Genomic DNA, 14,603 nt, shown 5'->3' with positions numbered 1-14,603 from the left:
ATATTTTTGTCTTTTAATTGGCACGTTAATAGAGATGCTTCCGTGGGTGAGATCATTTTCTGTGAACTTGGGAAAAACCAGTTTGCCTGTGTGCCAGTGGACACATGGAAAATACATCCTTGGAGCATATGTTGTTTTATTTTTATGAAATATTTTTGTAAAACAAAATATGAATAATAAATGTAATAAATATCTATTTTCCTTGTACTCTTTTCAGATCCTTACGTTTCTCTTATTTAGTTCAAGACTTCTTTTCTTTTTCAAGAAATACAACCTTTCAAATATTCTTGATGCCCTCTGTATATAATTCATTCATTCCCCAGAGTTGGCTACTGTCCTGAGTACGGTGCTTATACTTCTCCTTCACTTGTTTATTCTTTTAACTAGAAAATATTTATCCATAGATATCAACACATCATTTTGTGCATTTTTACATGGTGTATTATACAAATCATTCTTTACTCTGTTTCATTAATTCAGCATCAGTATTGAGTTGCATCCATGCTGTATATAAAGCTCTAGCCCCTTTATGTCAATGATTGTATAGGATTATATTGTACAAAATACTACGGTTTTCTCAAATCTCTTCTCCCATTTATGGACATTCAGATCATTTCCAAAATTTCTATTCTAGATAGTCTTGCTGTGTACCTTGTTATGATTTCTCCTAAGGAGGCTTGGAGGAGAATTTCCCTAAGAGTACCCAGAGTTTCTGGGTTATTTTAACAGTTTCCTATAGCTGTTGCAGTAAATTACTCCAATCATGCTTCCTTAAAACAACACAAATTTATTATGTGAGAGTTTTGTATTTGAGAAGCCTGAAAACCAAGGTGTTGTTGGCAGGGAGTGTTTCTTCTGGAGCCTCCAGGAGAGAATCCACATTCTTGCTTTTCCTGGCTTGTGGAGAGTGCTCAAATGCCTTGGATCATGGCCTCACTCCTACATCTGACAGCTAGGGATGCTGCATCTCTCTGTTGTTCCATAGTCACTTCAGTCACATTGTCACCAGGCTGTCTTCCTTTCTTCTTCTGCTTCCCTGTTCTACTTTTGTTTTGTGGTGGGGACCGAACCCCCAGCCTTTGCACTGAGGTACATCACTGACATAGGGTCTCACTAAGTTGCTAAATTGGCCAGGATGGGCTTGAACTAGTGATGCTGGTGCCTCAGCCTCCCAGAGGGCTTGGATTACAGCCATGTGCCACTCTTATTCACTTTTAAGAATCCTTGTGAATACACTGGGACAAACTGAATAATCCAGGACAATTTTCCATTTGTTTTTTAGTATCGAACTTGGGTCCTTGCGCTTGCGAGGCAGGCGGTGGAACCGCTGAGCTAAATCCCTGGCCCCGATTTTCCAATTTTAAAGTCATTATCAGCAACTTGATTTCCATCTGCAACCTTAATACCCCTTTGCCATGTAAGGTGACATTTTCAAAGGTTCTTGGTGTAAGGTCATAAACATCTTTAGGGGACTGTTATTCTGCCTACCGTGGGACATAGGGTATTTATTATACATCATCCACTAAACTAGATAGTTTTAAATTGCTATTCGAAGTGGTGTCTGCACATTTACACTCTCTGAAAGAGTATAAGAATTTCAGTTGTTCCGTATCCTTGCCAACACTAGGTTTATAAGACTTTCAAATGTTATCCAGTCTGATGGGTGTGATTTGGTTTCTCATTGAGCAGCTTGTCATATAATTATTGGCTGCAGAAATTGTCATTTTTGTTCATTACTGATTTCTTCCCTTCTGTTTTAAAATTGTTCTTGTTTTGTTTTCTTATTTAGAAGTATTATTTAAATAACCCTATGATTAATTCTTTGATGGTTATTTGCAATATTTTTTCTCCGGTTTGGTTTAGCTTTGCTTTTCAAGGGTTCCTTTTTATTGCATAAAAGTTTTATTTCAAAGTTGACATATTCTGGCATTTCCTACTTGAAGTCACACAGTTACCTTTTTAAACAAATGTTTGCATAATTGGGCAAAAATTTCAGTTTAATAATTTCCTTTGTATCTAGATATATTTGTTTCTACTTTTTAAAGATGTAGTAATATTAAAAAGTCTGATTGGGGCCGGGGATTTAGCTCAGTGGTTCTGGCACCTGCCTCGAAAGTGCAAGGTCCTGAGTTTGATCCCCGGTATATATATATATAAAAAGTCCGATTGGGCCGGGGATTTAGTCCAGTGGTTTTGCCGCCTGCTGCGCAAGCGCAAGGACCCGAGTTTGATCCCCGGTACCAAAAAAAAAAAAAGTCTGATTAATTGGGCTGGCTTAGTTTTACAGAGTCTGCAACTGAGAAATATATCACTTAAATATTGATGGGTTTATGAAATGTGATTGCCGGAAGAACTTTAGAGATGATCTGGTCTGAAACTGATGCCCAGAGAGGTGCAATTCTAAAAGTACTTGTTTTGACAGAGTAGCTTGTATATACACTGCATTCTATTATCAAAGTTGCCTCAGGAGCCTGCCTTACCTTGAGAAGAAATGTTACACTACTGATAGATTAATTAAGTCTTCTATTGAGTAAAATAATGGATGCATCCATAAAAATAAAACATATATGTTGTAGAAGTTTTCATGAGAAGGTAACAAATCACTTTGCTCTAAATGTCCAGAAAAAGGGGCAGTATCAAAAGCAAGAAGTTCATTGCTGTGATCCTTAACTCTTAGTCATCCTTCAGGGATGAAAGCAGAATTATAAGAATAATATATTATCAATTTTATTTTATTTTCTCTAGAGTGCAATATTTTCTTTTGCAAAGCTTCTGTCACAAACATGTCTCTTCTGTGGACCAGGTCCTGGAAAGGAAATTTAGGTTAGCAAAGCCCCATAATCTTTATGCATCTACATCACCCATTGGGTTATCTATACTGTCCCTCCTCCAAATAACTAAGCAGATTTTATTTCCCCAGTGTCACTCAATTATCAGACACTCTGAGCTCGGGGGTAAAAGTAAATGCATTTCTTTTGCTCCAGAAAAGGGTCTCAAGATTTTTTTTCACTGTTTTCTTTTTCTTGAGTGAATGTTGCAGAGGAACTTTAGAGTGACAGTTGATAAAGATGTGGTTGCCCGGCAACTGGCAATTTAAATAACTAAGAATTGATATTACCAACCTGATAAACAGCAAGGACTTTAATATACTCTGAAGGACTGCTACAGATGTTGCATTGAGCTATTTATATGTGTTGATCTATCTCAGTCTATTTTAATATATGCATATATATATATATATATATATATACACACATATAATTTTTTTCCCTGCAGAACTGGAATATGAAAGCAACATTAATAGAAGTTACCTGCAATAGTAATGGTTTTATCTTCCTTGTTTTTATGCAGATAATTTCAAACAAGGCTTTCTAACTTAGAGGGAATAAATGTCCCCTGCAATGAGTGCTGATACTGAGTTCTAACACTGTATTTTTAATCATTAATTGTCGTTACCTTAGTTTTGCAGGTGTTATAATTTGGAATTCCTCCACTTGTTGAAATGGAGTTGCAGTTGTTCTTGATTCTTCTCAGAAATAATGAGCTTTAATAGGATTGGCTGTGAGCAAATTAGCTTAATTTATTAGCCTATTTTACTAATGTAATCATCAAGCGGCTTAATGCCTTCATGGGCCAGTTAGCTGCCTTGAGCAGATGAATTGTCTTTGCAGCCTCCTTGGCTCTCAGTGGACATCTTTCACATAGCTCTGCTGAGGGAATGATAGAAAACTTGTAGTCTACCCAGAGAGTGCCCCCTCCTGGCAGGAGGTCAGCATTATCATTCTGCATATAAATAAATGAGGGTATGTTTGAGAAGCAACCTGTATAAAATTTTGCCTTCTTGCTGGGAATGGATTGTGCTACATAAAACAATCAACTATTAGTGAGCTGTTATTAGCACATAAATTGAGATATTTTTGAGGATAATTTTGACCTTAAAATTATTTTAGATATAGGGAATGCAGAAATAGATAATTTAATCACAAAAGAGTTGAAATATGTGACCAGGTAATTTTTAAATTGTTTGTTGAAATTACAGTTCAATGAGAGTGGTGTATAGGGAACTTCTGGGAAAGGAGAAGATTTTTGCCAACCATTCATGTTTGAGTAGACGTTAATTAGTGTCCCAGATCAGCATGGCAGTTTTTCCATGGTACATTCCCTTTCTACCTCAGTCACAATGAAAGCTCTCTGGTCCAAATTCCTAAAGCATGTGTGCTAGGTTATTCCTTTTAGGAAATAATAGCTATCAAGTCTGTAGTATTTCACAATTCTGGAGCAACTGACTGTCATAATGAGACAGAGGCCCTGACTGTCATAATGATGTCTCATATTTATTGAGCACTATGCTAAGTATTTTAAATATATTGCCATTCATCCATAGTGACTGTGCAGGTAGCTCTTCAACCCAGCAACTTACTGGTGAGGAAAATGAAGGTCAGGATGGTAAGTCATTTGCTGCTGAATGTACAGCAGGAGAGTCAGGGGTTGAATTTGCCTTGAGGTCAGTCAGACTCTAAAGCTAATTGCACTTTTCACTGTATTACTCTCAGTATATATTTTTGCTGTTCTGTTTCTCAAATGTTGATATGTGTATGCTGTTTCTCCAGTGGTCTTTATATTTAAGCTCAGTTGGAGTCACCATGAAAGCTTGTTTAAAGTGCTGTTTGTGGGCTTCTGCCCCCCAAAATTCTGATTCAAGAGACCTCAGAATCTGCATTTTCAGAGAGGTTCTTGGTCCATATGCTGAGAGATCCCTGGTGTGAAATCTGTGAGGCAAGAGTTTGCCCCTTCAGCTCTGTGCTGAGCATACATTGCAAGCACTCAGTAGTACAGGTTCGGCTCCGGCACAACTAAAACTGTTGCTCCTCTGCTAAAAATAGCCCACAAAATCCTATTGCATGAGCCTGAGTTATTTTTAACTTGAACATAAATATGAGTTTGTATAAGATAAGAAAAGTCAATTCTAATTGGTAGGGTGAAGTTCAGAGAACAAGATTTCTGATAGATGATTCATTGGTTACATGTTAGTATATTCTGGAAATGTAGGTATCTCTGTTGGTACATACTCACAAGAAAGCCTCTGTAGAAAAAGGAAAAGCACAGACTAGGTATAGAACAGAGATCTTTGAGAAGGCATGGTAAGGGAATAAAAATGGCACTTGGCCAAGTTGGCTGAGCTCATCAATGATGGTACATTCTTTAGAAAGGGGTTGAAGAAGGAATGGTCTATTCAATTAGAAGAAATCTCAGATACACCTAATGGCAAAGTGAGTCACAGATGAGGGAATTAGGAGCAAACAGAATTGGGACAGTGTGGGTCTCGGCTGGGGAAAGACTCCATGTGCCTCACATTTTTGGGTAGTGGCTCTGGCGGGTCAGGCTCAGGCTCACCCTGGTTTCCTCAGCGTTGTGTGAGAATTTTGCTATTATCATTTCTCACCCAAGGGGCATACCTGTCCATGCCTGGAAGTGTCTTAGCTGGCTTAAAATTAAATAGATCAGTAGTAAAGAGAGAGCACTTGCCCAAAATAGAGAGGACTTAGAGTCTGTTGGAATCCTCAAGGCGTTCTATTAAAACAATAGAAAAGTTTTTTTATAGAAGTATCTGTACCATATGAGAATAGATTGTACTGTTTCTTTTCAGATTTCTACAAAATGGTAGTTGTTACTAACTTACTGAGTGATTTTTTTTTTTCGTATGTGAATGTTTTCCTTTCCATCAACAACTAAGTGATTTTGTAAATGTAATTGTCATCAGTGAAAGATTAAAGTAAGCATGGTGTATTCACAAGCAAAGAGTGGCACAGTAAATTTCCTTACACTCACATTTATTTGCCTTCTAAAAGGAAGTCAAGAAAACAGCTTTAATAACTAGATCCCTTTTGTAACCCTTGTGGAGTGAGAAAGATTAATAGCTGTGCTTCAGGACTCTGGTCCACTGTCAGAGGCACCTTGTGTCACTCTTTTCTCTTGGGATGAAATTTGGCCTGAAATAAAACACAATTTCTGTAATAATAATGATAATAGTGGCCAATACTTTTTTAGTCCTTTCTCATTACTGATTGCTTCACAATGACTTGTAAGTTAAAACAAGTCATCTTTAAGCAACTGAGGCTCAGGGAGGTTAATTGACTTCCAGACCACCCAGTTAGTGAGCCATTTTAGAGGGACACTTTGCTGTACATAGGTATTGTTAGATCTTCAAGAGGTAGGCTGCAGCATTAAAGAAATCTCAGAACTTTTTTTTTAAACATACACAATATTGGAGCTTGAAAAAGAGAACCATGTCATTCTAAATTACAATGATGGATAAAGGTCTTTTGTATTTGGCTTGCTGATCATAACCTGTGCCTCCATACTGGTGAGGTAGTAAGTAGACATGGGAAGCCTGGTTCTTTTAAGCAGGCTTGATCGGGCAGTTTTCTGTGGGGAAGGTTATAGTGTGTGAGTTACAAAGCCCTCCTGCTGCACAGGTATCAGAGGTTGCCTGTTACAAGTTTCTTCACTTCCACTGTTACTTCCTTTTCACATCTATTTTGGACTTCTGTCCCATGTGTATTTACAGGTAGACAAAGCATTTTTTTAAACAACCCGTTTGCCATGAATGAATAGATCCTTGCACAGTATATCCTGCAGTTTCTGGGCATTGCAAGTCTCCTTTTAAACTCAAATTGGTGATAATGGTGACTGTGACTCCCTATTGTCCAAGGAAGGAAGTTGCAGATAGAGACTATCAAAGATAATCCAAAAAAAAAAAAATCAAGGGGACAAGCTTTTTGATAAATTATCTTTATTATATAGAGGTGGTTTTGGATATAACTTAGGTATTGGATACCCTGAGGCTAAGCCCGGTGTTTTAAGAACCAAGGCTTACTACAAAAAGGTCTATTTTTATTAGTGCAGGTACTAAAGTTGGCAGGATTTCTTTTTATGAAATAAAATATCCAGCAGGCCATTCCTGATTATGTTATATATTTTTAGAAGTTACCATTGAGTTATATTTATAGTATAGACTACTGAATCGTATCTTAAATATGCAAAATATATGCATAACTAACCTCCCAAGCTGCGTTCCCTGCTCTATATTATACCCTACAATGTAGTCTGTGCTTAAATTTTTCTTCTAAAAGTCTTAGAAAGAAGCTTATTATTTGCTTTTAAAATGTAAGCACAGAGAGTGTATGTGAGACGTGATCCTCTGGGTGATATGTTCTTCTCTTAGCTATGTTCAAAGGATGAAGTCAGCAACCTTTGGCAGTGTAAGTAGGGAGCTGGGACCAATAATCTTACATGGATAACTCCTCAGAGTAGAATGAACTGAAAGGAATTCATATGCCAGTCTTTGCCCATGTGTTCAGGATTCGCAACACCAGGTGTGTGTGGTGGCACTGAGGAAGGTTAAACTGTAGGCTGGATCTTTGGTGTAGCTTTTGCTGTGCCCACAGCTTTCCCAGTCCCCCAGAGCTCCCAGGTCCCCAGGCTGCCAGCATCCTATTCCTTATGACAACATAGGTGTAGTCAGGGGTATGGTGACCCATTATGAGCCTGGTTTGATTTCTGTTCCTGATGTTGATGGGAACGAATCTTTTAGTCTACTGTCTTATGTCTTGATGAATAGTGGTTCAATTATTTTGATGCAAATTTAAGCTTGTAGAACTTGTCTGAAAGAGAATTTCCTTGGGGAGAGAAAAGCTGAGGTTAATGAAAAGGTAAAAGGCTGAACCATTCTAGTGATCAGAGAAATCACTTCAGTTGAAAGCCTAGGAAATGACTCTATCTTGGACACCATAATTTGCAGGCAATTTTGAGGTGTTGTTTTATGTCTCCCCTGATCCACAAAGGCACCCACTGCATGTGGGTCTGTTCTTCATACAAGGTGGCCCAAACTCTAGAGTGTTTTTCTTTCTCACATTAAATCAAAGGACTGTGTTCAAAGGACTTCAGAATTCTGCACTAACAATTTAGGTAAATTATTTTGCCCTAAAGTAAGGTAAGGTTAACATCACTTTAGCCTGTCACTTATGTTTACCTATTCATCAAGAACTTTCTATGCACCTGCTATGTGCCAGGCGCTGTGCTAGGTGTGGAGGCTATAGAGATGAAAATAGAATCCGAACTGAGGAGCATAGTCCCATGGTGTATAGAAGCGTTCCATCTACATAGGAAGTGTTACTGTTTAACATAAGGGGTGTTACTATAGATATGGTGCAAGACATAGAGGGAATATAAATGAGAAAGCTGAACTTTTGCTTGGAGTGGTTGGTTAAGAATTTTTATTAAATATAGGCTTGAAGAAATTAAGGTAGGAGGTAGAGGAAAGGTAAAGTGTTACCAGGGAGCTGGGTCCCAACATGGTGAGGACCTAACACTGCAAGGAACTGGCAGCACTTCCTTATTCTTTGATTCTTTGTGTCTTTGATGAAAGATTTCAGACCAGACATGTAGGCCGTCATGTAGAGCACTGGTAGAGTTTATTACAAAATGATCAATTTCCAGAGAATGAGAGAGAGAACACACCTTCAAGCATGAAGGTGGACAAGTGCCAAAGTGGCAGCTGAACTGAATGCGAACCCAGGTTACATTCATGATTAACTGGACCTTGCAAAGAGGGTCTTGGAGATCATTGTTCTTGTACAAATAAAACAGGCTTTGTTTGCCTACTGCAGGCAGAGGTAGGTCCCTGTTGAGTCCTTAGGTAGATGTCTCCGATTAATTTGTTTTGAGACTTTGAGGTTTTTCTAATCCCTTACCTGTGCTCTGGACTTTGTATGAGCCCTGGACCTTATCCGGGTGCTCAGAGGATATCACACTGTCTTAAGCTAAAGTTTGAAACCACAAGCTTGTGTGGATCTTATCTATAGCTAATGATTAAGAAAGAAAAGAAAAAAATACCATATCTTTTGCTGTTGAGGTAGCCCCCAGCCACCTATCTTCAGGGCAGCTGAGGTCTAGCTTTCTGCATAACAATAGTATCCTCTGCAGAGGATGCAAAAGCATGGAACTGTGAATGTGGAGGTCATGCAGGAGTAACCTGGACTAGCAGCTCATGTGCTTTTGTACAGCCATATCATGGCACATAGAAGTATGCATTCTGATTGCTGGTGCTGTGCTTCAGTACTAGGTAATAATGTTGAGCATCATGTTAGGAGTAATGATAGATTCCTGAAACCACGTGGTGGATCATGCATAAGGAAACGAAGGAAAAAAAGGACAAAGCGGTGGCAGGAGACTGATTATGAAGAAACTTGAATGCCAGTAAGGAGTTTGTGTGCCGCCAAATGGTGTTTACTCATTCCTTCATTCATTCATTTCTTGGAAGTAGGGATACCGTCTAAAAGACTAAATCAAGAAAAAAACAGTTACTTGAACTAGAAAGTATTAGGTGAAATGGAAAAGGGGCCCAGATGTGAAAGATATTTAAGAGGTTGATATTCTAGCTTTGGAAACTGTGTTTGGGAAATGAAATAAACAGAGAAATGAAAGGAATCTCAGGTTTCCATAGGGGTTAAAAGAGTGTCTTGTGTGTATTCAGTAAGAGTTCTGCAGTCGAATAGGTTGTTTGGAGAATTTTCTAGTGCTTTTCTCTGAAGATGAAGTTATGGCAGAATTTCAGATTCTGAGGTGTGTGAGAGAGTGTGAATCTCCTGATACTCAGCGCACTGGCACAGTGGGCTTATCCCACCAATAAACTACATATAGAGTGGATGTGATAAATTGAGTGAGCTTATGAAACCCATGGTATTGAGCAATCAGAACTAATGGCACCATCTGCTAAGAGAAGGAAGGACCCACAGCTGAGTGAGAATGACCTAGACAGAACTGTGCATTCCAGCTTGCCTTAAGTCTGGGAAAGATATATTAGCAACTCACAGATGAGGTTTTTGTTAGTTGCATAGACTACAAAAGCATTCTACTTTCTTAGTAGCATACTGTCTGAAATAATAAAAATTGTCTAAAAAGGTGGGGCGGGGGGGAATCCCAGAACATAGTTAAAAACCCGAAGGAGTAAGTCAATTGTGAAAGCTTTTGCAGTGAGATAACTTGTAGATATTTGTTCCATCTTTTCAATTCATCTTATCTTTTGTGACTGAATGTAGTCTGTGAAATAACTAGATAGGTTCTTCAGTAGAGAAGACCTATAACTCAGTGAACCACTCCTGAAAATGTGATGACTGGGTAGGCAGGGTCTCCATGTTGAAACAGCTGTGCTAGAGTGGCCTCTAATTCCTTGTTATGCAACCGAGAGCGCTCGCAAAGGGTTAGAACACAAGCTTTCCCATTTATCAGCTACATTTCTGTGAACAAATCTTTGGAACTCTCTAAACCCCCAATAAATAACAGCTTATTAAATTTACTCCAAAGGGCTGTTGTGAAGATCAGAGGAGATACTTTACATGCAAATTCTTCCTGACCGAAAAAGTTCCGCTAACTTGCTGTATTCTTACTATTGAACAGGCTGTGTAGTGGGGTGGTTAAAAAGCCCATGAAAGGATCCCCATGCTGGGGTTAATGTGGGCAATGTGGACTGGTCCATGTAATGTGTTAGTGCCATCTCTTCCTGGTTTTAGAGGTAAGCTAAGACATTGTAACACCTTGTGCTCTTGGGCTGTTACCCTGTGCCATAACTCAGGATTTTGTAGCAGTAACTTGCTGACTGTTGATCATCTTATAGTTAGAGATAATCCTTTTGAAACAAAGACTTAGTCTTCTCTTGTGAATCCAAGTAGCTCAAGGAACATAGTCAGGAACCAGAGTCACCATTCCTGGATCTCAAGAGGCAAAGAATTTATAGCAGCATCTTTGTTTTTGTTTCATTTGTGTTCATCTCCTTTATTGTGCACCTATATATTTTCACAGCATGGAAAAATTCTTGTTTAAATTAATTGAAGCTATTAATTGAAAGCGGAGATATTTCTATTTTATGCTCCAATAATTTGTATTCACAAACATTCCACATTCTTCTTTCTTTGTTATCCACCCACTTGAAAGCCTTGTGGTTGTTGTTGTTGTTATCTACCCACTTGAAAGCCAATATTCTATTACTTCTAATACACATTTATCATAAGAATGACAAATATAGTAGGGGGGGAAACTTCCACTATTCTAAAAAAATCCATTTTCCTGCATCTCATTTTGATGAAGAAGTGTGGGAAGATTTGAGAGAAAATTGCTCCTTCTCATTGATAGATGTTGAGCGTTGACCCCTCTTTCTTTTCCATATAGCTAAAAGTGATCTTAATGCCTGTAAAATTCCATGTCCATTTGTCCATAGAATGTATGGATTAGGCTGCTCAACTGTTGATTCTGTAGCCATGAGGAGAAGAATGTGTACATAGCTACAAGGCATCCACATGTCATTGTACATGTACATACAGGAGATTGCCCCCTGCCTCGAAACATTTCAGGAAAACTCTTTAAATGGCCATATTCCACTTTTTCAGTTATAGTTGTAGTGTTAACTTTGGCTTAAGGTAGCTTACTTGAGATAGAAATACAATAGATGGAAACTAATACCTATGAACATAGAAATAGCTATGAATTTTCTTTGTTATAGTGTTCAGATAATAACTTCCATAATGTTAGAAGAATGTGTCATGATTATACTGTTATTTAAAAGGTTGAATGGCAAAGAAGATTGTCTAAATTTCAAAAAGAATGACCTTTTGAAGCCAAGATTAACTTTGCAGCTTAAGTCTGGAGATATAAAGTCAAAATCCAATTGTTGCATGTCTAGTCACAAGTCAGTATGTCATGGATAGTTTTGTTTGTGGAAATACAAGGTGTGGTTGAAAAATACTGTGAATGTTTAAATTTTAAAAAACATATTGCCATTAATCCTTTTCAGAAGACTCCTCCTCCCTTCAAACACACTTCTTTCATCATTCTTCCTACTTCCTGAAGCAGTTCTGGAAGTCCTCTTTCATGAGTGTCTTCAGCTGTGCTGTTGCAGCTTTCTTGATATCCTGAATCTATTAGAAATGTTTATCTTTCATGGTCAACTTTAAGGAAGAGCCAGAAGCCACACAGTGCCAGATCCAGTTCATAAGATGGATGAGGATACACTGTCTGCCTTTCTGGTGGATGACAGCAGTAGTGTTCATTGTATTTTTTTTTTTCCGGTACCAGGGAACGAACTCAGGACCTTGTGCTTGCAAGGCAGGCATGGTACCCCTGAGCTAAATATCTGGCCTTGTATTTTTGATCATACCTTGTAAACACCCTCATGAAAGAGGACCTCCAGAACTGCTTCACACAGTGGCAAGAAAGACGGTATAAGTGTTTTAAGCAAGGGGGAATATTTTGAAGGCGATCAATGGGAATGTATCTTTTATTAAAAATTAATGTAATTAATTAAAAAAATTTTTGATCACCACTTATAAGTGGTAGGAATTATTGTTAAACTTTTGAAAATTTTTGGTTAAATGAAGTTGTATTTATAAATATCATTTGTACAAAGTGACATTATAGACTTAAAGAAAATTAAAAAGAAAAGAAAAGGTCATTGGTGGAAGGCACTTTTCAGAGCTGCTTCACTTGTATTCTCTACACATATCTGGAGCATTTATGAAATGTTTCAGACTACTATATAAACTAGAAAAGTGACAGACATTTAGAGGTCATATAATCTAAGGTCTATAGCCAGGTATGGTGGCACATGCCTGTATTCTAGCACTGTGGGAGGCTCAGGCTGAGGCTGAGAAGTTTTAGCTCACTCTGGGCAACTTAGTGACTTAGCAAGATTCTGTTTTGAAATAAAAAACAAAAGTGCTGAGGATGTAGCTTAGTGCAAAGATCTTGAGTTCAGTTCTTAATACCAAAGGGTAAGTCTACAAATTCAAATCTAGTAAACCTAATTTATAATCTTCTTTATGTTTATTTGTGAAGCAGATAACAGCTTAATTTTCTCATCTTTGTGGTGAGGGTGGGTACTGAGAAGTAGAAGTTACCTGTTAGTGTGGTTCTTGTGAAAGTAATATCAAATATGATGACTAAATGTACCTTGTTAGCCAGGCCTGATGGTGCACTCCTGTAATTCCAGAACTGTGGGAGTCTGGGGCAGTTGAGCAGTTTGGTGAGACTCTGTCTCAAAAGAAAGGGCTGGAGGGCTGGAGATTTAGCTCAGTGGTTCTGCCGCCTGCCTTGAAAGCTCAAGGTCCCGAGTTTGATCCCCAGTACCAAAAAAAAGAAAGGGCTGGGGCTGTATCTCAGTGTGAACCCCCTGGGTTCAATCCCCAGTACTGTACAACAAAAAAAATCAAAACAACAGCAGCAGCAACAACAACAACAACAACAGAAAAAGAAAGAAAAGGAAAAGGAATGTGTACATGTACCATATAACTATAAACTATGCAAATAATGTTATTGTTATAAACATGACATTTGACATCTTTATTAGGTATCAATGTCAGAATATCTATTTCCTAATATAAAAATAGAAATAGGTTTCTGCTCATTTGTCATCTGTTTGCAGAGATGTTGCTTTCTTATTAACAAGGAAATTAAGATAATGGTGATAAAATAAGCACATCAGTATAACTTTTGAAGGGGATTTATAAAAATGTAATTTTAATTGTTACTAAATCTTAATAGTACTTATGAAGCACTAATAGTAGAATGAGAAGTAGCCCATTAGATCTGATGATTCTACTGAGTTGTTTTAATAACTAAGGAACATATTTATATTTACAGAAAATTTGAAATGTTATAGGTATTTTTGGTGATACTATATAGTTGTTCAAAGAAAATATATATTTATATCTGTCTTTATACTTTTGGCCAGAAATAGTAATAACAGTTCCAAATTGCTGATGGGAAAACGAGTCACAATAAATATGTTGGATTCTCAAGATAAAGAGATGTACAATTCTCAGAGTTACAACATCTGTCTATAAAATAGTGCAATTGCGATATACTATTTTAGTAAGAAACTCATTAACTGTAACTTTAAAAGCTTCTTCTTCTCCTTTTTTAAAAATTTGACATTCCAGTAAACTGTTGGGGAAATATCCCTCCAATTGCTTTTCCTCTAAGTGTCTAAGAGTGGGAGTGCATTCAAATTAAAAGCAGAAAAGTCCCTTAAATTCCTTTCAAGGAGTTCACTCCTAGAAAGAATATGTCTGTTATTACTTTCAGCTGGAACAAGATTGCAAAATATTGTAAGAAATGGAAATTATAATGAGAGTTTTCTGTCATACTTAACATTTTATGACTCAAATGTTAATTTTTTAGGTCATTAAAACTTTTAAAAATCATCAGTCCTACCTCTGGAAGTACATATTTGGCAGTGATAGTTAAAAATGCTACATAGTGAGAAGTGTAGATCCAAAGATCCAAAAAATGATTTTTAACTTTTATAGTAATGATTATAGCTAGGGAATAATAATTATAATTATATATTTTCTCACCCACAGATTCATTCTATACCTATTATTTCATTTTGGCATTCACAATATTCCTGTGCTATAAGCAAGACATTTGCTTCTTTGTAGATAAAGACTTAGAGACTAAGAAGTTGATCTGACTCAGAAACTCGCGGTGAAGCAGTGGCTGAGTTGAGACACAAGACAGTTCTCTGTATTTCTTTTTGTAGTGTGATCGAC

The 14,603-nt window shown here is 37.5% G+C and overlaps 1 protein-coding gene and 1 pseudogene across 3 annotated transcripts in view; both read left to right on the top strand.

The window, feature by feature from the left end:
• LOC101705971 (histone deacetylase 9) overlaps nt 1-14,603 on the top strand; it is a 715,280-nt gene that overhangs the window by 63,072 nt on the left and 637,605 nt on the right. The gene's annotated exons all lie outside the window — the stretch shown is intronic.
• The window catches only part of LOC147829258 (serine/threonine-protein kinase Nek5 pseudogene), a 41,490-nt pseudogene extending 26,887 nt beyond the window's left edge, over nt 1-14,603 (top strand).

Source organism: Heterocephalus glaber, unplaced genomic scaffold (genome assembly GCF_053883595.1).
Source record: "Heterocephalus glaber isolate CG9 unplaced genomic scaffold, H.glaber_assembly_v1.0 deba00000676, whole genome shotgun sequence".
NCBI lineage: Eukaryota > Metazoa > Chordata > Mammalia > Rodentia > Bathyergidae > Heterocephalus > Heterocephalus glaber.
This window is presented reverse-complemented; position numbering and strand designations above follow the sequence as displayed.